Below are 25,930 nucleotides of genomic sequence, written 5' to 3' on the forward strand. Positions count from 1 at the left end.
GAAGTAGAGAGACGAGGAAGAAGAGAACATAGAAACTAAAAGAAAATGTTGGCTAGAGAGAAGGAAGGAGTGAAGGGTTTGTTTTTGAAAAAATCAAAAGCAGAAAACAGAGGCTTGAGCATTCTTAAAGCCCAGTGGAAGAAGGTAGTGAAGACGACAGATGAACAGATACCTGAGGGAACAGAGTCCCAAGGGAGAACGGAAGGAACAAGATTAGGAGCGCTGGTTGGATCGTGAGCTTTATAAACTGGCAAAGAATTGGCATGGGAATGGCCCTGTGGAAGATTTACTTGCTGAGGGAAGTTCAAATGGGCTGCCTGTCTGTTCCTTCCCAGTTAAGGCTGGGTTCCCAGAAGTGCTTTTGGTCACTATGTTGGTGGCTGTGCTGTCTTCTGTAACACCAGATTACTTGAAGGATTGATACTTAACTAATTCCTTTCAGTAAATTTGCAGAAATTCTTGTAAGTAAGCCTTCAAATACAAAATGAAATTTAAATAATAGTTTCATCAAATTTATTATGAAGTTAACACTAATTTGAAAAGTTTGAATATGTTTTCTTATCTCAGGATGTCCTTAGACTGATAAGATATTAAACTAGGCTGAATAAGAATTCTACCAAGTCAATGGTTGTTAAAAATGGAAACTAGTTCCCTTGTTTTATGATGTTTGAGCCAGATGTGTGTGAGGTAATTTTGATTTCTTCTTCTTTAGGCTAAAAAAAACGAAGAGTCACTTGGTGTGTTGGCAAAATTAACAAAATGAAGGATTCAAACTATGTAAATGAGTTTAATGTACCAGAGAATGTAACAACAAAGACACATAAGTCTGCTCTAACTTTAGGAGGAGAAATTGATGAATGTGAGTTCTTCTTCAACTACTTTTAATTATAAAAGTATCCCCATAAAGAGAGACTTTATTTATAACTCAGTTAATGTGATAAACACAGTTAAATAAAATGTATGTATTTTAGATGTGATTACGATGATAAAAATAAGTAATTTTAAGAAAGTGAACATTGATGAAGTTCTCTATTTTTTCCAGATCTCTTAAGAATGATGTGCTGTAGTTGAAACATTTGAGACAGATATTTTTATTTTTTGTTTTTGTTTTAATCACTGCTCATTAAGTTAGTACCCATATAATGTCTGGCTTAAACTTTGCTAATCTTGAAAGGGTAGCATTTACACAGGAATCTGTTGCAAAGTTTGTCTCTAACATTATAAGTATTTTTTAGGGGCATTTAAAAATCTGCTTACAATGATTAAATCTCAAATTTAGAATTTGTCCTTTTAACCTATACAGTCGCACGTTGATTAATGATGGGACGTGTTCTGAGAAGTGCATCTTTAGGCAATTTTGTTGTGTGAACATCACAGAGTGCACTTACACAAACCTAGGTGGTACAGCCTGCTACACACCTGGGCTCTGTGGTACTAATCTTGTGGGACGCCTGTTGTATATGCAGTCCGTCCTTGACTGAAACGTCCTTATGCCGTGCATGAATGTGTTGTACTAAGGATCCTACATTTTATCACTAATTCTAACCAGTGATCTTAATTCACACGAGTATATAAATGATCACATCTGTTTATATATTCTTGGCATTCATACTGTGAGCACATATTAACTAATTTGAGCTTATTACCTCAGATCAGAATTTTTTTAATCTTTAATTTGAGTTTTAGGAAACTTAATAACATGTTTATGGATAAATTTCTTTTCCCCCTAATTATAGCTCTCTATTCAGAGTCTGATATTTTCAGTAACACTCTTGATACATTAACTGAGACAGAGTGGAATCCAGCAACAAAACTACTAAGTCAGGTAACTTAAATGTATTTTACAGAACATTATCCTTTTACTCTTCTTTAAATTCATTTGTTATTGATGTTTGCTGTTGTGGCACATTTCTAGCTCTGACTGTTTCAGTAGTAGTTGAGGTTCTTATTAAGGCTTCCCCAACTTGTTACACTCCTCGTTGGTAACTGTGGCATACAGAGAGAGGCTAAACATTTCCTAAAGTATGGTAATAGGTAAACCTTTGCTTCTAGTTTTTACCAGCAGATCTTGGTATCTATGATTTTTTGGTAAGTTTCTGTTTTGCCTTGGGCCATCCCTTGAAGGTAAAAAGGGCTGATTTTAAAAGTATCAAAATTCTCAGGCATAAAGTAGAATGGTGTATCAGGGAAGGGTAATATTGCCAAATAATGCTGAAAAATGAAAGTAAATAAAATTATATAGTCTTATGAAAACTTTAAGAAATAAGGAATACTGTAGTGAATACTTTAGTATGTTTAGATTCCATGTTTGCTTTCTAGGCTGCTAATATTCAAAGAAATATAACATAGTCATATAAATGTATTTGTTAAAGAAAATTTCATTTTAATTTTGAAATAAAATTGCAGTGATTCTTGGGAATTGTTATTATCATTAGCTAACCATTATAATTAGTTGTAATGGTTCTTATAATTAATTATTATGGGGAATTATATGCTTTTGTGTCCCTAAAACACTCTGGAAGGTTTGTTGTTTTTTTCAAATCCCTAGTGTTGGTTTAGTTTCTTTTAACTCATGGCTTACTCTTCCTCATGATGGAACAGAAAGCAGAAACAGGCCTCTGCTCAGCACGGTGAGGCCTGGCAGCCGTTGGAGTTTTAGAAGTCAATAAATAATGGCTCCATGTCACTTCCTAAATTCAGAGCTGTCTGAGAAATTAAACAGGAGTCAAGCAGGTGGAGAATTACATTATTAGCTTTATTACCAAGGAGCTTAAGGATCTGTGGTCAGATGACTTCCCATTATGTGCCCTACTCCTACTCCCGACTGAATTTTAAGTCAGGCACAGGCAGAGCATTTGTTTATATGATCTTTCTTTCTTTCTTTCTTTCTTTCTTTCTTTCTTTCTTTCTTTTTTAATTCTATCTCTTTGAAAATAGTCTTCCTCTATTCTATGTTAGCTAGTTTACCAAAAGGCAGACCTTCTGTTATGCTGTGGATCAAGCTAGACCATTGGGAAGATATTGGAGAATGGCCCAAACTACCAAATGATTCAAGGTTAAATGAATTATTTGACTAATCCAGATTTTAGTTAACAAAACAAAGAACTTGAATCCTCTCTGACTTGAAAATCTGGTTTTGTTTATAATAGGAAAACTTAGAAAGTGAGTTGAATTCACTTCGTGCTAACTATGATAGTCTGGTACTAGACTATGAACAACTAAGAAGAGAAAATGAAGAAATGGAATCGAAATTAAAAGAAAAGAATGGTTTGCATGAATTTGAGGCTCTAGAAAGAAAAGCGGAAAAAGATCAAGAGGTAAAAGATGAAAAGATGTGGAAACACAAAACTAAACTAAAACTACACTTTGTGTGTGTGTGAGGAAGATTGGCCCTGAGCTAACATCTGCTGCTAATCTTCCTCTTTTTTTTGCTTGAGGAAGATTGTCCCTGAGCTAACATCTGTGCTGGTCTCCCTCTATTTTGTATGTGGGACACCATCACAGCATGGCTTGATGAGTGCTATGTAGGTCTGCACCTGGCATCCAAACCCATGGAGTGCACAAACTTAACCACTACACCACCAGGCTGGACCCTAAAACCACACTTTTAAAAGTATCATTTTCTTAAAGATGTTTATTTCTAAGGTTGATATATTGAAAACCCAACCATTTTCCATTTGTACACACAATTTAGAGAATTTAAGAAATAATCAGTTCATTTATATTGCTTTAAAAATAGTTAAATCATAATTGTTTCACTTGTGCTTGTGTGCAAGAAGAGGAAGGAATCAAAAACATCTTTGAGCAGGTTTGGTGAATCTGCCTATTGATGAATTAATCTTGAAGAAATTATTTCCTGATAATTTGTATGTTATCAATACTTTATTGAGTATACCAGAATTGCTGCCTAGAGCATAGCTGTTTCCTTCTGAGACCAATATGAATTTTAATATCTAGTGAATGTTTTATGTATGGATACTACATATTAATGGACTTCATTTTCTTTAGAAAGTATGTACCTAAGTAGTTAGAACATTATTAGAATAGCTGGGAAAGCTGATTTTGCATGTTTCTTTTTCCATAAGAGAGTTATTGTAAAAATTAGTATAACTAATATGAAGTAGTTTTAATGGAATTTTTAGAAATGAAACAGATTAGTTAAATTTTCTCAGTGTATAATGTTAGGCTACATGTTAAGAGAACCTAATCCCCAAATCATCAGACTTTGGAGACAGAAATTGTCCAAAAGATTCAAGAGATTTCTTAGTGCAGAGAGTCGTTAACTTAGAGTTTATAGACACGATGAAATTATTTTGCAGAAGTTTTGAACTCACTCATTTTTTGGGAACGAGAATCCATAGCTGTTATCATACTTGTGAAGTGATCTGTGATTCCCTCCAAAATTAAGAGCCAGTGTTTGGTGTGGTTAAAGTATGAGTTAATTTGCAGCTGCTTCTCAGATTTCTGTATGAATAGCCCAAAGGGACACAATCATTTTTCCTCTGTGTCATTGTTTAGTTTCTCACCCTCTTTTCCTTTTTAAAAGGAAAAAAAGAATCCTGTGCCAAATATGTTATTTCCATTCTACCTACAAATTAGTTAATCCTACATTTCATAGGTATTATATCCTAAGACGCAAAAGTTTGTAAGTTCTCCAGAGTTTCATTTACCTTTTTTAATATTCTCATATTGACAAAATGCAAAATGTCATGAAAAAAACAGTGGACTTCAGTCAGTAAAACTGGATTTTATTGAGAGGAGGTGGTCTGGCGTCGTGGTTAAGAACAGGTTCTCTGGGGCCAGACTCCATGGATTTAAGCCCCAGTTTTGCTGCTCCCGACCTCACTGCGGATTCAAGCCTGGCACGCATTATTGACAAGGCCTTGAGCAAGCACCGAATTTCATAGGGCTTCCTTCCTGCGTGTCTCCACCCCTGAGGTTAGATCAGGTGCTTGCCAAGGCCCCTTCGAACTCCAAAATTTCATCTAAGTTTTTGTGTATTTCTTATTATAAATAATATGATGTAAAATTAACTTCGGGCATAAGTGTAGCAGTAATTTCTCTAATTTTTTATTACGTCATTTATATGTTCAATTAGTAAAAACTGAAGCTCACTGAATTGTCACACTCAAAAAGATTACAAAATAACAGAATGTATGACTTGAATCTCACATCTGGATTTTTTTTTCTTTTTTAACCACAGTCAAAGGGGAAAATAATCCTATTCTCTTCAGTTTTTCTTGGACATAAATTGAAATTCTAGGTTCTGTAAGGTAACATAAAAGATTAAGTAATAAAAACTTATTCTTTTCAAAGACAGTTTTACAATATCCATTCCATTTTAAACTGAAAATATTGTAAGTTTATGTGTATGCAGTAAAATATGTTCCAAAACATATATTTTGGGGAAAAGTTTAACCAAAAAAGAGTAAAAGTCAAATTATGGCTTTAGGACCTATGTCATTGCTCTGGTTTGCCAAAGGGTTTCACCAAAAATCACCAAAGCTGTGGATAATTCTCAAGTGGGAATATCATAATATAGGATGTTTAAATAGTGATTTTAGAGGGAGAAATAAGGTCAGTATCATCAAGCTCAGGGAACAAGAGAAATTACAGTCCTGCTGCTTAAGAAAACAATGCAGATTTCAGCTCTAAGTTTCAGCAGGTGAAATGAAATACTTAAGTTCTTAAGACAAAAACTTGATTTATTTAATTTTATAATTTTCACAACTTGGAGATTTTTGTCTTAAGAACTTAAGTATTTCATTTCACCTGCGGAAAATTACAGCTGAAATCTACATTGTTTTCTTAAGCAGCAACAGATTAACTTTTGATCGTATTGTACACTTTATGCTCAGCATCTTAAACAATATGTTATTGGAAGGTTACACTCAGATCTTTACAAAAGTTGCTTCATCTTTTTCTGTTTATGAGAACCAATACTTCAAATGAAGTGCTATTTCAAATGAGAAGTGGGAGAATTTTTCCTTCTAAATCTTTATTTTCTAAATATTTTCCAAAATTAAGAATGATCATTTAGTTCTTTCTTTTTGGTAAATGTGCTTTTCTTGCACAAAAATTAGAAATAGGCAGCTTTCTTGCACGAAAGTTAGAAACAGAGAAGAAGAGGTAAAAGATGAAGCCAGTTTAAATTACAACCTATACAAATGTCTAAAACTTTGCCAAACAATTGGGCAGCCACTCACCACATGTGGCAGCTGGGCACTTGAATTGGGGCCAGTCTGAATTGACTTCAGTATGAAAAAAGAATGTAAAATATTTCATTTTTTTTATATTGATTACATGAAGAAATGACAATATTTTGGATATATTAGGTTAAATAAAATGTATTATTAAAATTAATTCTACCTGTTTTATTTTTTAATGTGGCTACTAGTAAATTTTAAATTACAAATTTGGCTCACATTATATTTCTGTTGGATGATACTGCCCTAAAATAAGAACGTCAACACTAGTCTGAAATCTGAAACTAGTTTAGGATGGAAACAGCCAGTCGCTTGCATTCTACTAGAATTTGCTTTTACTCTTTAAGGACTCATCTGATTATTAAGATTAAATAATTCTAAGGAAAAATATGTTTATCTTAGGAAATTGTAGTTTACTTGTTTTGAACACAAAAGTTTATGGTACTGAGATAGTTAATGCTATAGCTATTTTGATAGAAAGGAAACTTTAATAGAAATACTTATATCTTTAAGTATTCCTTATACTTTTAGACAGTTGGACAATGTAAAGCGATAACATCATCTTTCCAATATTCCCTGTGGAATAAACCAACAGGGTAGATAGTTGGTAATGCTGTGCATACCTCTGTAGCTTTGGTGAGCACCACATGGAACCAGCCTAATCCAAACCTGCATTCCAGATCACAACGCATTAACAAGCACGCCAGTGTAAAGCTAAATGGCTAATTCATGGGAAGAAAAAATCTTACGGGGTAAATACATTTATGCATTTAACTTACCCAAAACAAAAATCTATTCAGAGAATGTTTTTTAAAAGTTTGATTACAGTTCATCTCCTCCAAGTGATGCCTACTAATGTACTTTTGATGTTATTGTAACTTTATTAACAGATGATGTAACTGTTATTTGGGTTATGCTGAGGTTTTCTTCTTTGTTTTGTGGGGTTTTGGGATTTTTCGTTTGGTTAGTTGGGTTTGGTCTTTTGGGAGAGTTTTTGTATTTTTAAATAATGAGGTGCTCTGCTGCAGTAGCTTGAACAGTTATCTCTCAGCCCTTCTTACTGTGTTAGGTGATTCTGAAGCAGTGAATGAATGCTGTCTTTTTTTTTTTTTTGCTCTGTTTAACTATTGGTTTGCTCTGTTGCCTGTTCACATGCTCTTACAGATGCAACTAATTCATGAAATTTCCAACTTAAATAAAGAATTTAGTTAAGCATGCAGAAGTGTATAATCAAGATCTTGAGGTGAGCTTTTAGGTTGATATTTCTGTTGATAAGGGACTAGAGCTATAAAATATACATCATATGTAATTGAACATGATTTCAGAAAAGAGAAGGAATTATATTTAAGTATCAACTTTTAAATTTTACTGTCTAAACTATTAAATGTAAATTCTTTTTAATCCCTTAGAATTTAGATCCAATTAAATTGTGTTTCACTCTCCTTTGATTCTTTTAGAATGAACTAAGTTCAAAAGTAGAGCTGCTTAGAGAAAAGGAAGACCAGATTAAAAAGCTACAGAAATACATAGACACTCAAAAATCAGAAAATGTGAACATGGACTTGTCATACTCATCGGTAAAAATCAGGTTTATTTTGTTGTGTAATCATGTTGGCATTTATAGTGTACCATCACCATCATCATAGCAAATGCTTACGTTGAGCCTACTGTGTGCCGAGCATTGTTGTAGTTGTTTTACATTTAGTATTTTATTTAATCCTATCACTAACCCTATGGGAAAGGGACTGTTGGTATCATTGCCATTCTACAGATAAAGAATCGCTCAGAGAGTTGAGGACATCATTCTTTGAGTGCATGTAAGTAAGTTAGGAGTGAGCTTCCATTAAAAACCAGTAATTCAAAAAACATTTTAATTTTTTTCAATTGTTTTATACAAATGCATGAAGAAGTATGTAGTTGATCTCAGCCAAGATATCAGATCTTGGCATTAAGTAACATTTGAATCTCATGGTGAAATTGTTAAATTTTTTTATTTGCTTTCAATCCACCTGATTACTTCAAGAAAGTATCTGTTTGATTCTAGTTTTTAACACCCTTTTTTAAAAGGCAACAGTTTCTAGCTAGAATTTTTTTATTTTTTTAAAGATTGGCACTTGAGCTCACATCTGTTGCCACTCGTCGTCATCATTTTTTTTTTCTTCTTCTTCTCCCCAAAGCCCCCTAGTACATAGTTGTATGTTCTAGTTGTGGGTCCTTCTGTCTGTGGCATGTGTGATGCTGCCTCAGCATGGCCTGATGAGTGATGCCATGTCCGCACCCAGGGTCCGAACCAGCAAAACCCCGGGCCACTGAAGCGGAGCTCGTGAACTTAACCACTCGGCCACGGGGCTGTCCACTAGCTAGAATTTTTTTAATCTTAGTTTCTGTTGTTCTTTTGTTTTCATTTGAACTTGTCAGAGTACTTTTTGTTACCTTCTATTAATCACAAATGATTCTTTTTAAAAGTGTTGTTACTGTTTGGAGGCCCTGGGAAGAAAGGTACTTTCATATAATCTTCGAGTGTCTACTGACAGAGTGGCAAGCAGAATTGCCCACTTTTTAAAAGTTGTTCTTTATTTCTTTCTCTTTATTCATTCATTCATTCATTCATGCATTAATGTTTTCCCAAGGACATATGGTTGAATTCATGTCAGCTAAAGTCATGTTAAAATGCTACTTCTCTTTAAAAATGACACAGTGGATCTTTTTATGTATTTATCAGTTATATTTTCTCTTCTGTGAGTTGCCTGTTCGTATCTTTTCTCTCTTTTTCTTTTGGATTGTTTGTCTTTTTTTTTTCAGTTTGTGATTTAATATTCTTAATTTTAACTATTAATTGCTCACCTGTCATGTTTTGGAGAGAATAATTTAAAAATACGTAGGAAACTTTAACAGGCTAGCTGAGCAACAATTGTGTTAATCTTTTTTAAACAATAACAGATTTCTTAAATTACAGTACTTCTATATATATAGTGCTTTTATAATTTGGAAAAAGATAACCAGAATTTTTAAAAATATTTTTATTTTCGAAAATGTCATTTCTTTTCATCTATCCTAAAAAAAATTTGGTGATTAACGTATTTTCACCATTTTTGATTTGTTAGGAATGACATCTGTGTGTGTGTTCTCTAAAGTCTTTTCCAACTCTAAGAAAGTTAGCTTTCAGGAAATCCTTTTTGTTGTGTGTATAGGAAAACATTCAAGACCTCAAACAGATGAAACAGACTCTGTTCGATGCTGAGGCTGTAGCCCTCGATGCCAAGAGAGAAGCAGCCTGTCTCAGGAGTGAAAATCTGGAGCTGAAAGAGAAAATGGTAAGTGATTTTTGTTATATTTATAATAAAGCAGTTGTAATGATCACTACATTTTTGTGAATTTGTATTGTTTCTCTCATAGAAAGAACTTGCAAGTGCATGCAAGCAAATGGAAAATGATATTCAGTTATATCAAAGGCAGTTGGAGGCAAAGAAGAAAATGCAAGTTGATCTGGAGAAAGAATTACAATCTTCTTTTAATGAAATAGCAAAACTCACCTGCCTTATAGATGGAAAAGTTCCAAAAGGTATTTTATAATTTCAGACTTACCTCTTTGCAAATCCAACTGCCTAAAGGATTTTGCACCTCCATTCCAATGATTAAAAGTCCATTGTTCTCTGATGTTTGTAAGTAGCCTAATATTAAATTTCAATATCATTTGGTGTCAGTATTTATAAGTGTTTCCATGGACTTCAAATTATAAAGGTTTAAGAATTATTTTTCAAATGAATTGGACCCGATCTTGAAAAAGGCGATTCAAGAACTTTTAACAATTGGATTACCTGTTGACCAACACTGGTTCTTTCTTTAATAAATTTTATATAATCTGATTAAGTAATCTAAGTTTGTATGTAATTTAAATTGTCCCAATAACTGCAAACTGTTTAATTTACCAAAAATATCCTAGATTTGCTCTGTAATTTGGAATCAGGAAGAAAGATTACTGATCTCCAGAAAGAACTGAATAAAGAAGTTGAAGAAAATGAAGCTTTGCATAAAGAAGTTAATTTGCTCTCAGAGTTGAAATCTTTACCCTCAGAAGTAGAAATGCTAAGGAAAGAGGTAAATATGTTTTTAAGCAAATAACTCTTACTTTGAAATAAAAACCCTTGCAATATTGCCTTAAATATTTTGCCATAGTTTGTTTTAAAGTAACAGTGAAGAGACTGTAAACATTTGACCCTGCTTGTTAGGAACATTTTCAAAGAATATGTAACAGTATACTTAGTAATGAGATCCATGTAGGGGCCATTTCTATAGTCCTCAGATGTAGTGCTTTTCAACAGAGATTGATGGCCCACCCTTAGTCTTTATCTTTTTTGGTGCTGTTGCTGTGGTCATATCACTATGTTGAATAAAGGAGAGTAAGGAGGTAAAGAGGGTGGCATTGATGAAGTTTTAGAGGTTGACGTAAATATTGCAGCCTAGTGAGCAATTCCGGAAACCTTCTGCCAGCCTTTCCTTTTTCTGCCTTTCTGAAAGAAATAAAAAGGACAAGAATTTGAGTACTTACTACATGGTGAGCATCATGCTAAACAACTTTAGCAACGTTATTTAGTCATCCTAAAAACTCTTTAAAGTACATGCTGTTTTTTAGCCCAACACATAGTTATGGATCTAAAAGCTGAGTTACACAGACCTGCCTCCTACCCTGAGCCTGTGGTTACAAGAGCTCTACTGTCTCGCTCCCTCTCCTTTGTCTCAACTTTGGCTCTCCTCTCTTTTTCCCACTTCCTTCTCCTTTATCTTTCACAATGATTAAACTATTTATAAGCTGGATGTTGTTGGTTTAAATTAATTACTTAAATAATAGTTTCAATTTAAGTTATTTAAAATTTAAATTATTCATGGATTAAGTTTTTGGAAATCTGAGCTGCATTCAAAGCCTTTAGAAAGAAAATAATAAGTCAAATTCTAAGAAAAACCATAAGATGCCTGAAACACCATAAAGTTAGAAAACACTTTAGAATGATAGATAAGGAAATAAAGACATCCTAATTAAGTGTTTCTTCTCCACTCAATCCTTACTAGAACCCAAACAAAACTTTGATGGTAAAGTTAAGCAGGATAATATATTGTTATAAAGATGTGACAATAAAAATATTACCTTTCCTCAGTCAAATCTGTGCTTAATTTCAATGTCTTTTTTCTTTTTTGCAGATAAAGCTTTTCTTTTCCTGATAACTGCTGTAGTGGATCTTATATTGCTAACATAGCTAAATTTTATTTCTTTTCCGTAGATAAATGACAAATCTGAAGAGCTCTGTAAAATAACATCAGAAAAAGACAAATTGTTTTCTGAAGTAGTTCATAAAGAGAGTAGAATTCAAGATTTACTTGAAGAAGTTGGGAAAACTAAAAGTGACCTAGCAGCTAGCCAGTTGAATTATAAAAGAACTGATCAAGAATTCCAAGATTTTAAAAATCAACATGTTGAAACTGAGCAAAAGTATAAGATGGTCCTTGAGGAGAATGCAAGAATGAGTCAGAACATAGGAAATCTCTCTAAAGAAGCTCAAACACTTGGTTTAAGCTTGGATGCTTTGAACATGGAGGTTGGTACAACACACCCTCTATGGAAATGGTCTTTAGTTTTCTGGGGTTTGGCTTCTATATAGATGCCACAGAATGCTCTGCTTCTCACAGTAACTTTTTCTTATTTTAAAGCTTTCTTACAAAACCCAGGAACTTCAGCAGAAAACAGCTGAGAGTCAAGAAAGGTTAAATGAAGTGAAAGAGCTGAAGCAACAATTAGAAAGTAGAGATTCTAGGCTGCAAACTGTCGAAAGGGAGAAAGCACTGATTACTGAGAAACTTCAACAAACCTTAGCAGAAGTAAGAACCTTAACCCAAGAAAAAGATGGCCTGAAACAGCTCCAAGAGAGCCTGCAGATTGAGAGGGACCAGCTCAGAAGTGACATTCAGGACACCGTGACCATGGTGAGGCTTTGACAGAGTAAACTGAAAACTCAGAGCCTCTTCAAGACGTTCAGGAGCCATCAGTTATTATTTATGATCAAGCAGTAACTATAAAGTTATTTTCATTGTTTCACATTATTCTAATTGAAATTGTGTTCCCTTTCTCTGACAAAGAACATAGATACCCAAGAACAATTACGAAATGCTCTTGAGTCTTTAAAACAACACCAAGAAACAGTTAACACACTGAAAATGAAAATTTCTGAGGAAACTTCCAGGAATTTGCGTATAGAGGAAAACATAGGAGAAAATTCGGATGAATTTCAGGAAAAGGTAAAGGGTATTTCTGTTCGAGTTTTCATATACTATATGTGAGCTTTCTCCTTAACTTCAGACACTTAAGTACATAATGGTGACCTCAATCTTATTGATTATTCACAGTGAATAACTAACAACAGTTTACAAGATTAGCCCTAGTGTCTTTGAAATAACTTCAGATATAACTGCTTACAATCAGTTGGAAAAGGAAAAGGCAAAAATGTTAGTTCAAACTTTGAGCTGATATTTTCCGAGGCCTGGTGTATTTTAAACATCTTTAAAAGCCCCTCTGAATTCTAAGAATGTAAGAAAGATTGAGTGCTTATTATTACTTATGGGTAAAATATTTGTTTTATATCAGATTTTGTGTACTAGTTGAGAGTTCACTATCGATGTGTGTGTCGTGTTCATGTCTGTTTCTAGAGCTGTGCTGTGCTTAAATCTCAGCTTATTCTAGGCAGCATGGTTCGTTTTGTCCTGAAACCTGGGGAGAAGAGCTGCTTTGTTATTTAATTATATACAAGAAAGGCTAGGATGCTAATGATGATTTTTTAAAAGGGAGGTATATTAGTCTGCCATCACAAAATATCATAGACTAAGTAGCTTAAACAACAGAAATTTACTTTTTCCCAGTTGTAGAAGCTAGAGGTCCAAGGTTAAGGAGCTAGAAAATTCAGTTTCTTGTGAGCCCTCTTCCTATCATGCAGATGGCACCTCTCCTCACATGGCCCTTCTGTGTGTGAGCCGAGAGAGCTCTGGTTCTCTTCTGCTTCTGGAGTGGACACCAGTTCTATGGGGTTAGGGCCCCAGCCATATGATCTCATTTAACCCTAATTACTCTCCTTAAAGGCCCTCTCTCCAAATACAGTCATTTTGGGGCTTAGAGCTTCAACATGTGGATTTTGGGAGGACATAATTCAGTCCATAACGGGATTGCCTGTAATTTTATATAACTGATTTATTTACAATGCATTTCTACTTTTCAAAAATGCCTTTTATATGTCAGAATTTTTTATACTATTTTTCATTGTTATTATACTTAATACTATTTAATCCAGAATAATTACTACTGGGAATTTAAAACGTTCACCAATAGGAGAATGGTGAAATAATCTTTCATACATCCATAGCTTGGAGTAGTAGTCATTCATATATATATATATATATATATGTATAAATTTATTTTTGTTTGTTTTGTATCTTTAATTGTGGTAAAATATACATAGCATAAAATTTACCATCTTTATCATTTTTAAGCAAACAGTTCAGTAGTGTTAGGTACGTTCACGTTGTTGTGCCACCAATCTCCAGAATTCTTTTTATCTTGTGAAGCTGAAACTCTATACCCACTAAACAATTCCTCATTCCCTCCCTCCTCTAGCCCCTAGCAACCACTTTTCCACTTTCTATCTCTCTTAATTTGGCTACTCTAGGTACCTCACATAAGCGGAATCATGCAGTATGTTGTCTTTTTTTGACTGGCTTATTTCATTTAGCATAGTGTCCTCAAGGTTCCTCTATGTTGCAGCATACATCAGAAATTCCTTCCTTTTTAGGGCTGAATAATATTCCATTGTATGTATATACTACATTTTGTTTAACCATTCACCCATTAATGGGCACTGAAGATTGCTTTCACCTTTTTGCTGTTGGGAATAATGCTGCTATGAACATGGTGTACAAATATCTCTCTGAGACCCTGCTTTCAATTCTTTTGGATGTCAGATTTACTGGATCATGTTTTTTATCTTTTGAGGAACTGTCATACTGTTTTCCATCATGGCTGTACCATTTTACATTCCCACCAGCAGTGCATAAGGGTTCCAATTTCTCCAAGTTCTCACCAACACGTATTATTTTCTCCTTTTTTCACAGTAGCTATCCTAATAAGTGTGAGATGATATCTCATTGTGGTTTTTATTTGCATTTCCCTAATGACTAGTAATGTTGAGCATCTTTTCATGTGCTTGTAGGCTATTTGTATATCTTTACAGAAATGTCTGTTCAAGTCTTTACTCATTTTTAAATTGGATTGTTTGGTTTTTGTTGTTGAATTTTAGACATTCTTTATATAGTCTGGATATTAACCCTTTATCAATTGTGTGACTTGCATATATTTTCTCCCATTCCTAGGTTGCCTTTTCACTCTGTTGATTGTGTCCTTTGGTGCACAGAAATTTGTAGTTTTTATGTAGTCCAGTTTATCTCTTTTTGCTTTTGTTGTCTGTGCTTTTGGTGTCATATCCAAGAAATCATTGGCAAGATCCACTTTATGAAGTTTTTCTCCCATGTTTTCTTCTAAGCATCTTACAGTTTTAGTTCTTATGGTTAGGTCTTTGATCTACTTTGAGTTAACTTTTTTATATGATGTAAAGTAAGGGCCCAACTTCTTTCTTCTGCATGAGATATCCAGTTTTCCCAACACCATTTGTTGAAGATACCATCCTTTATGATTGAATGGTCTTGACATCCTTGTTAAAGATCATTTGACCATATGCAAAGGTTTATTTCTGGGCTCTGTTTTCTATTTCATTGGTCTATATATCTGTCTTTATGCCAGTACTGAGCTGTTTTGATTACTATAACTTTGTAGTAAGTTTTGAAATCAGGGTGTGTGAGACCCTCAGCTCTGTTCTTTTTTCAAGATTGTTTTGCCTGTTTGGAGTCCCTTGAGATTCCATATGAATTTCAGGGTGGATTTTTCTATTTCTGCAAAACACTATTAGGATTTTATAGGGATTGCATTAAATTTGTAGATCGCTTTGGGTAGCATTGACTTCTTAACAATATTAAGTCTTCCAATCTGTGAACATGAGACGTCTTTCCATTTATTTGTGTCTTTAATGTATTTCAGATACATTTTGTAGTTTTCATTGTACAAGCCTTTGCCATCTTGGTTAAGTTTATTCCTTAATATTTTATTCTTTTTGATGCTTTTGTAAATGGATTGTTTTCTCTATTTCCTTTTTTAATTGTTTATTGTTAATGTATAGAAATGTAATAGAGTTTTGTATAGTCATGGAATTTCTTTAAAGTAGACATTATCTACAATTGGAAAATTTCCAGGATACATTATTAAATAAAAACAGATACATACTAAAGAACAATTCAGTAAGATCCAACTTATGTAAAGAAACCTCTATATACCTTTATATACTATTACTCTATATAATGAGCTTCTTTTTTCCCATTTACTCTGGGGTACAATATTCCTGCCTTGGAAAAGGAGCTTTCTCTTCCTCTCTCCCTATGCTTCAGTCATTCTTTCCTAGAAAGCATTTTCACTTGCTCTGTATCTTGTATTCTCAGTTTATCTATATTTTGGGTCAACTATGGGCCAAAGGCACTTGACCTTGATTTAAAATTTATGACTTCCACTTTTATAAGGGGAAAGGTTTTTCAATAGTTTTTTGAAAATAAATGCACAGTCAGTAGCCGCTTTTAAACAAATGCAAAATGCAGTCACAGGGCCCCATGAGAAGGAGCAGTAGAGGCGGAGTGAGGGAAAAGGAGAGTTACACTCACCGGACCAGCCAGTCTGTGGTATTAAGTTCATGCTGGAATCATTTGTGTTGATAAAAGGGTCTAACTGGAAATTCTCCTGGGCCATTCTGTTCATCAGGGTTTCTGAAATCTGGGATGCAATGCTGAGGTGAGCTTGGTCTTGTGAAATCGTGTTCATGCTGGAATCACCCATGAGGATAAAGCAGTGGGTCTAGAGATTTCCAGATAAATCTGTTTATCAGAGCACCAGAGGGCAGCCTATGATAGCCTAGTAGGTCTATCATGAAGCCTCTAGGAGTGCCCATTTTCAATCCTGCTTGATGTGTCTCTCTCTGGAAATGAGTTTCTCTAGTGTGTCTCAACAGAAATTTTAAACTTTGTGATTAGTAGGCTTATTCTCATATAAAGGACACAATTTTTTTCCTTATTTAATAATTAGACCTATTAGATTTGCTCATAACCATGGTAGCTGGAATACTTTCTAGGCTGAGTTCAGTTTTGCACTTTGTCTCAATCTGCTTTGTTTTGTGTACATTTCCATATTTAGGAGTAAAGATGCAAGATTCTGAATTATAGTAGCTGACTGACTAATCCCAAAGACTCTGTGTTCCTGCCTTAATTTCTCCTGTAGTTGTAGTTAGCTCTCTGCTCATCCTTGTAGAAGCTCATGCAGATTGCCAAAAAGAAGGGGCTAACCAAATGAAATATGGTTTGTCTGTATCCACTCTAGAGAATTGAGCAACTACTAAAAATTATAATTTGGAGATTATGTAACAGCATGGGAAAATGCATATCATCTAATCTAAGTGGGAAAGAAAAACTAAAAAGGATCTTATATGTAAAGTAGTCATAATTGCAATGTTAAAAAAATTCTTTTAATAGAAGAAACTCTGGAAGGAAATATTCCCAAATTCTAATAGTGGTTGTGTGAAGTTGGTGTCATTGGATGATTTTTTTTCTTGTTCTTTTTTTTCTAATTAAATATAGATTATTACAAAAACTTTTTAAACATCTGTGACCAATATTCAGCTGAGTGTTTTTACTGGGCTAGTATAGGATTATATGGTGATACCCTAATTTCATACTGGTAACATCAATCTTTGTCTCCTTTTACCAAGGAGTCCATGTATCAGGTTACCTTTGGTTAAGACTTATTTATGGATAAATGGATTTATATAACATGCTTTTCTCAAGCAGTATATGAAAAATATGAAAAGGTGAATTATGCTACTATAATATGAAATATGTTTCTAACTAAACTCTTTTGCCCTCTTATCTATAATAAAACTCTGAAAATAAAGATTTGTTAGTAGTAGGGCATAAGTTATGGTTTCCAGCTTTTGAAGGAAAGAAATAAAGAGGGAGAGTTTAAGCTGGCTTACTCCTTCATAAAGTCAGGTTAACCCATCATACATGAAGATAGTTGTGAATTATCTATAGCTGTCCACATAGCTCTTACCAGTGAACAGGCACAAGAGCACGAGCTCTGGAACCAGACCACTTGGATTCAAAGCCTGATAACTTCTCTGAGTGACCTTGGGCAAGTGACCTACACTCTCTGGGATTCAGTTTCCTTGCCTGTCAAACGGAGATAGTAATAGTGCCTACCTTGTAAGGTTATGGGGAAGATTAAATGTGTCACTATGTGAAAATAGTGCCTGGTACATAATAAGTAATAGAAGTTTGGCTATTTTTATTATTAAAACTGTTACTAAGAAATTCTTCTCTAATGTATTAATATTTTAGATGGTTGGCATAGATAAAAAGCAGAGTTTGGAAGCCAAAAAAACCCAAGTGCTGATTGCAGATGTTGATAATGAGCTAACTGAACAACAGAGAAAGATATTTTCTTTAATACAGGAGAAAACAGCACTGCGACAAATGTTAGAGAGGGTTACTGCAGAAAAGGAGCAACTGAAGACTGACCTGAGGGACAGTATTGGAATGGTGAGATTCAGCAATGTGTTTTTGTCTTTGTATGTTTTAGATTTTTACAACTTTATTGAGGTATAATTTACATGCAATAAATGTATCTGATGTGAGTGTCCAGTGTGATGACTTTTGACAAATGTCTCTACTTGTGTTCTCTCCACCCCAGCAAGTTCCCTCCCACCTCCACCCAGGCAATCCTGATCTCATCCTCTGCCCCACATAGTCACTGTCCTGATGTTTTCCACCTCAGCTCACTGTCTCTTCTAGAACTTCACACAAATAGAATCACACTGCATGTGCTCTTTTGTCTCACTTCTTTCTACACTCCTTTTTACTGCTTGGTAGTCTTCCAGTGTATGAATAGGCCACAATTTGTTTAGCCTTTCTCCTATATTGATGGAAATTTGAGTTATCTCTACTATTTGGGTATTTTGAATAAAGCTGCTATAAACATTCTCATACAAATGTTTTTATGAACATATATTTTTTATTTCTCTAGAGTGTGGATCTAAGTGAAATAGCTGGGTCATAGGGAGATGTATGTTTAGCTTGGTAAGAATTTACTAGGCTGATTTCCAAAGTATAGTTGCACCGTTTTACATTCTCATCAGCACATTAAGAGAATTCTGATGGCTCCACATCCCCACCAACACTTCATATTATTGGTGTTTTTAATTTTAGCCATTTCTATTGGGTGTAACCTTGTTTTGATTTGCCTTTCCCTAATGACTAAAGATGTTGAGCATCTTTTTATGTGCTTATTGTGTATCTTTCTATAAACTGTTCTCTCAGTGATGTGTTGTATAGATTTCAATGTACAGATCTTGGACATATTTTGTTAATTGGTTCCTAAGTGTTTCTATTTTATTTATGCTGTTGTAATTTTTCTTAAATTTCATGTTTAATTGTTGTTAATGTTTGCCAATATTTTCAAACCTACTTTAGTTTTTGTTTCTATATGTGGGGGCAATCTAATGTGTAATAGATTGAAATTAATATTTTCAGAAGTTTGCTATGGATCACAGTAGACCCTGACCTTTTGTGTAATTTTCCATGTTTCTTAGGATTGTCTGTTTGGTCAAAGAGCTGAATGTAAATAAGAGTACAGACAAAAGTTGTATTTTCTTCTTGGTATCTGTCTTGTAATGTTTTTTGGTCTTGATACTTGAGAATGTCACTCTTTAAGCATAATAACTAAGATTAGTCCAATTCATGCTAGCAAAGGACGGCTGCTGTTTTGAGCTTGCTCAAAATCAAAGCCATCCCAGCATATGAAAAGCCTATAACCTGCAGTCTCATCGTCTATCGATGAAAGCTTAGAAACAGTCTCTTTTGGCTTCAGGGTAGAAAACAAGCAAACCTCTTATGATGGAATACTAAATCCAGTTCTAATTCTCGTGGTAGGAATGTAAGTTGAGCAATAAAGAAACAGCATAAGAAAGCAGATTCTTGGCATTTACATGATCAAAATAGACTCACTTTCTTTTTAAGTTAGTCTTTTCCAATATAGTTTGCCATGATTTCTCCATTTTCAGGCTGAGGTAAATGCTGATTTTTACCTGATTTCCTAAATGTAAGCTAGTGTCATTTAATCTCAACTTTTTAAAAATTCTAGACCATTGAAAACCAGGAAGAATTAAGAATTCTTAGAGGTGAACTTAAAAAGCAACAAGAGATAGTTGCACAAGAAAAGAACTGTACCATAAAGAAAGAGAAAGAGCTTTCTAGGACCTGTGAGAAACTGGCAGAAGTTGAAGAAAAGCTAAAGGAAAAGGTGAATTTTTAAAGTTATCTTCCTGGCCATATTTCCTGACTAAACTTTTTTTTTTGGTGGTAAATTTTGGTTCTAATAGACCTAAATTCCAGAAATAGAATGTACCTCCCAAATGAACAGCTCTCAATGCTAATATTTTGGACAGTTTGAACTCACACTAGGATCTTAGCTAACCTCTTTTGTGTGTATTATATTATCCTAGAGTCTTTCAATGAGAGGGGGCCTTGGTTCATCTAAACTACTCATGATGTATTCATTCATTCATCAAATATTTATTGAGCATTACCGTGGGCCAGGCACTGTTCTGGGCACTTGATATACATTAGTCAGTAAAACAAAGCTCCTGCCCTTATATAGAGCTATATTAGTCATTCTCTAAACTCTAAGATTTGTCACTATTACCATCTCTTAGATGTTTGCAAGTTCCTGAATTATTTCTTTTTTAGAAGTAAGGTGCTGTTGTAATATAATTGTGTAAGAGCTAAGACTGTTAGAACAATTGTACTGCTCTAGTAATTCTAAAATGGACCCACTGATATCTTTCTGTTTATCCTAAGAACAGTGCTACATGCATTATAAATAGCGTAGTGTTTCCATTGTGCTTCTGTGGAATGTTTTTTTCCTAATATATGTTCTCTTAATTCTCATCCCTTTCACTATAACCTAATTGAATTTACTAAAACCTCCTGTCTATTTCATACTCCTCCCAAAGAGGTGATATCAATAGGCTTATGTAAAAGTTAATGCCTCAGTGTTTGTGTGGGCCATCCCCTAAAGACCTTATTGGAACTAAAAATAAATTATCCAAAAAGGTTTTAAGAGATGAGGAATTACAGTTTATTTGCCAGGTACATCTATATATTTAGTCAGTCTCTTTTCTTTTTAAATTTTTCGCATTTTTACTTTGCCTCCTTGATTAACCAAGTGACACTATGTTAGTTTCTTAGGACTTCTGTGTCAAATTATCATAAACTTGCTGGCATAAAAACAATGGAAATTTATTCTGTCACATTTCTAGATTCTCGAATTCCAAAATCATGGTGTCGGAGGACCATGCTTCTTCTGAAGGCTCTAGAGAAGAGTCCTTCCTTGCCTCGTGCTATCCTTGGCTCCCGCTGTCTTCGATAGTCCTTGTTCTGTAGCTGCATCACTTCAATCTCTGTCTCCATCTTCACAGGATCTTCTCTGTGTCTCTGTGCGTCCTTTCCCGTCTCTTATGAGGACATTCTCATTGGATTTAGGGCCCAACCCTAGTCCAGTAGGGTATCTTCTCAATCCTTAACTAATTACATCTGCAAAAACCCTCTTTCCAAATCGGATCACATTGAGGTTCTGGGTAGACTTGAATTTTGGGTGGGACCCTCTTCAGCCCAGTACAGACACTATGCCTAGAAGCTGCTTTACTTTCAGTGCTGCTTGTCTGTTTCCACTAGGGTAGTGTGCAGAGCTGTGATAATGATTCTCTCAGTTTGGCAAAGTACATTTTACATAAGAATTTTAAGATAATATGGCAAAATGGTAATAATAAAAACTTTATTTCTTAAGAGCCAACAACTCCAAGAAAAACAGCAACAACTTCTTAGTGTACAAGAAGAGATGAGTAAGATGCAGGAAAAGATGAATGACGTGGAGAATATAAAGAATGAATTAAGGAACCGAGAATTAACGTTGGAACGTATGAAAATGGAGAGGCTAGAGTTGGCTCAGAAACTCCGTGAAAATTATGAGGACATAAAATCCATAACCAAAGAAAGAAATGATCTACAGAAATTACAAGAGTCCTTTGAAGTAGAGAGAGAGAAACTTAAAGAATACATAAGAAGAATTGAAGTTAAGGTCAGTTAGACCCTTTTCTTCATCTGTTGTGTTTCCTTAAAACTGAGCCAATTGGGAAGGGGGGCAGTGTTGAGATGATGTTGTTAAAATATTCTTTAAACTTCACATGCTAATAAAGGGTCTGGAAACAAAAGAAGAACTCAAAATTGCTCACATGCATCTAAAAGAACACCAAGAAACTATTGATGAACTAAGAAGAAATGTTTCTGAGAAGACAGCTCAAATAATAAATATTCAGAAGAACCTGGAAAAATCCAGTACTGAATTAGAAGAAGAGGTTTGTCTTTTCTTCCTTTCTTTCTCCTTTGAAGGAAAGATAAGCAGTAAGTAGTGACTGAAGTCTGGTTTATTGATTTACTGGATATTATTTGTTGAGTATCTGCTGTGGCAGACACATCCCTGGGTTATACAAGTAAAATGGCAACAAGGTGGACAAAATCTCTGTGATCATGGAGCTTACTCTGTAGTGGAAAGAGGTAACTGATAAATAAGCAACCAACTGAATGAGATCACTTGAGATGATGACAAATACTATGGAGAAAATGAAACACTGGGATAACTGGACCAACCTGTTAAAAGCCTATGTGCCAGACATTGAGACTATGGCTCTGAATAAGACATTGTTCTTTCTCCCCTAGTAAAAAAAATCCTTCAATTCCAGTATGTTAAATGCAGAAATATGACATGCAAACTTATGTGGTATCACTAATGATCATGGGAAAGGGGAACCAATCTATGCATAAAAAAATTGAGAAGTAGCATTGGAGCTCATTTGAGAATGAGAACCAGTCATTTATTGGTATATAATCTGTTCAACTATGACTTTTTTTCTCCTGTAGCATTTGGAAACTAGTATAGAAAAATGGAGAAGCATGCAACTGACCGAATTAACAATTTGTTGGGAAAGTGCAAGGATTAGTTCACTTTGGATGTAAGCTGGAGAAAAAGAAAACTATGACAATATGACTGGCAGAACAGTCATGAGTAGCTTTAGTAGGAATCAAAGGAAAATGAATAAATAGGAGTTTGTAATTGTAATAGGCCATGAGGGTTCAAGATCACTTTCATTGCTCTGGAAAGAAAAGTTATGATAATACTCTCCAGATAATAACTTTGGTATTTTATGAATCTCAAAAGATCCCAGTGCTTCATGAGGAACAGGAGCTACTTCTTAATGTGGAAGAAGTCAGTGATACTCAGGAAACGATGGATGAACTGGAGCTAGTGAAAGATGAGTCCAAAACCAAGGATTCAACAACACTGGCAAGCACGGAAACGGAAAGGCTCAGGCTGACTGAGAAACTCGTCAAAAGTCCTGAAGAAATAAAATCTCTAACTGAGGAAAGAGATAACCTTAAAATGGTAAAAGAAGCTCTTCAAGTTGAACAGGAACAGCTGAAAGAAGACTTTAGAGAAGCTTTGGCTAAAGTAAGTTTCATCCTTTCCTCCTATTTAAGTGTTTTATAAGAATCAAGTCTTTGGGAAAGGGGGCATTTGTGTTATAGTTATGTTACTACCAATTTTGTTTAAATGTCTCTTAATTATGAAGTGATTGGAAACAAAGCAACTAAAAATTGCTCATAAATGCTAAGAAACTATTGAAACTGAGAGAAAATGTTTCAGAGAAGACAGCTATTTTCTTAAATATTCAAAATTTTTTAGAAAAAGCAAGGCTAAATTATAGGAAAGGATAAAGCGAACAAAGCTATTTTCAACCCTTCTTTAAATCTATTCCTCCACATCTCGTAAAGCGCTACCTTCTTCCTCAAGGCTTCAGTCAGAAGTCTGGCTGTCATCCCTACTAGTGTCCGTTCCTCCTTGCTCACTCTCTAATCCAAGACCAAACCTTGTTGATTTTAAGGTGTGTTTGTGTGAAATCCTCTTTCCTCTCCACATGGCCAACACCCGAATCTGAGCCACTATTCTTTCTTTCCCTGGCTTTCTGCAATCTCCTCCTAACTGGTTCCCCACATTCATTCTTATTCTTCTCTAATTCATTCCCCATTTGGAACCCAAGTGATCTTTTCTTCTTAAAGCCGTTTAATAGCTTATTGTTACTCTTGAAACGAAGACCAGAATCCCTCATATGGCCTGTGAGGCCCTGGATCACAGACCTGGCTGGTCTCTGGCCTTATTTCAGCTCCCTCTCCTCCTGCTCAGATTCCTGCAACTCCAGTCTACTGCTCTTCCTCATCTCATGGCTTTCACATGTTCTGGTCTCCCTACGTGCAGTATTTCCATACCCTCCTTTGCCTAACCATGGCTCTCATCCTTCAGATCTCAGCTGAAGATTTCCATCCCCTAGGAAGTCCTTCCTCACCACTCACAGTGGGTTAGGTTTGTTCTTAATACCCTGGGAGAACCCAGCACATCTGTTTGGTAAGATTTGGCATAATGTCTTTCTCCCTAAAGTATAAGTCTCAAAAAAGCAGAGATCGTATAAGTCTCATTTACTATTTTATCTCCAGCCTCTAGTAGGGTACTGATAACACAGTGAGCCCTCAATAAATAAATGTTAAATATCTGAATGATGGAAGAGTAGAAAGATTGCTCTATAAATGAGCCATTGAATCCTGACTTAATTGTTTTAGAAAATATCCTGATTTCTTTTCCTCTAAAATAAAATAAAGTATCTTTGGATATCAATTGTGTTGTGATTCTCTTAAGATCCAAGAGGCTCAAGACAAACAAGAAGAGTCCTGCAATATGAAAGAAGAAGACAATGAGACTAAGAAAATAGTGAGTGAGATGGAGCAATTGAAGGAGCAACTCCAAGCCCGAGAGTCAGCACTACTAAGAACAGAGGTGGAAAAGCTCAGGTGGTCTGAGAGACTTCAGGACAGTCGCGATGACATGAACTCTGTAGCCAAGGAGAGAGATGACCAACAGAGGCTGCAAGAAGTTATTCTGTCAGAAAGTGACCAACTCAAAGGAAACAGAGAAATAATGGCTAAAGTAAGTCTCACCCTTTTCCCCATGTGTGTGGTTTTTAAATAGTTTGGGAGCAAATATTTTCCTAAAAACTAAACCTTTGGAAAAAGGAGTTAAAATGTCGTGGTTATAGTGTTTCTATACATTTCTTACAATTTCCTTTAATAATAAAGCACCTAGAAAGTGAAGAGGAACTTGGATTTGCTCGTGGTCACCTGAAAGAACAGGAGGAAACTATTGCTAAGCTGAGAGAGAATCTTTCAGAGAGAGGAACCGAACTGTCGACCTCTCAAAAGGAATTAGAAACAAACAATGAAGAATTACAGAAAAAGGTAAATTGGGGGTGAAGGAACAGTGGGAGAAAACCTGAGGAAGGTACCTAACTGAATTGCACAGGTTACTGTGTACATTCTCAATTGTTGTGGAAAGCATCCTGGGTTTTTTCCTTTAAAAAAAAATATATATATATGCATACAGAGGCCAGCCTGGTGGTTCAGCGGTTATGTTCTGTGGCATGTGTCCCACATATAAAGTAGAGGAAGATGGGCATGGATGTTAGCTCAGGGCCAGTGTTCCTCAGCAAAAAGAGGAGGATTGGTGGCAGATGTTAGCTCAGGGCTAATCTACCCCCCCAAAAAAATATATATATTATATACACACAGACACACACACACACACACACACACATAAACACACATGTTTTATGTATGTGTGTATTTTGGCTACTTAACTTATTTTATCATTATTTTAAGATCCAAGAGTTTCATGAGGAACAGGAACAGTTTATTAGCATCGAAGAAAACAGTGAGACTCAGGAAAAAATGAGTGAACTGGAACAATTAAAGGAGCAACTCAAAGCTGAAGAGTTGTCCCTACGAAGTATAGAAGGCGAGAGGCTTGAGTTGACTGAGAGACTTCAGGAAAGTCAAGAAGAAATAAAAGTTATAATGAAGGAAAGGGATGAACTGAAAAGGGTACAAGAGGCCCTTCAAATGGAGAGAGACCAACTCAAAGAAAACATTAAAGAAATTGTAGCTGAAGTAAGTTTCCTTCTTCTAACGTTTTTTGGATATAAAAATGGGGTTAAGGTGCTGACAAAGATGTTCACTATTAAGTTTTACTAATTTTCTTCTGATGATAAAGGGACAAAAAATGAAAGAGGAACTGAAAATTACTTATGTTCTTCTGAAGGAGTACCAAGAAACCATTAGTACAAGGAATGTTTCAGAGAAGACAGATCAAGGAGCAAATATTCAGAGAGATTTAGAAAATTCAGATGCTGAATTACAGGAAAAGGTAGGTCTTGTTTTGTTAAGTTGGGGAATGATGTCTGATTGTAGTGTACCTCAGATCCCTGTGGAAGAAAACAGTACATACAGTGGACTAAAATGTAAAAGTGATTACCTTTTTTTTTTTTTTTTAAAGATTGGCACCTGAGCTAACATCTATTGTCAATCTTCTTTCCTTTTTTTTC

General features: G+C 34.9%; 1 pseudogene; it reads left to right on the plus strand.

Moving 5' to 3' along the window:
- LOC139044336 (centromere-associated protein E-like) overlaps nt 1–25,930 on the plus strand; it is an 80,408-nt pseudogene that overhangs the window by 23,020 nt on the left and 31,458 nt on the right.

Source organism: Equus asinus, unplaced genomic scaffold, assembly GCF_041296235.1.
Source record: "Equus asinus isolate D_3611 breed Donkey unplaced genomic scaffold, EquAss-T2T_v2 contig_803, whole genome shotgun sequence".
NCBI lineage: Eukaryota > Metazoa > Chordata > Mammalia > Perissodactyla > Equidae > Equus > Equus asinus.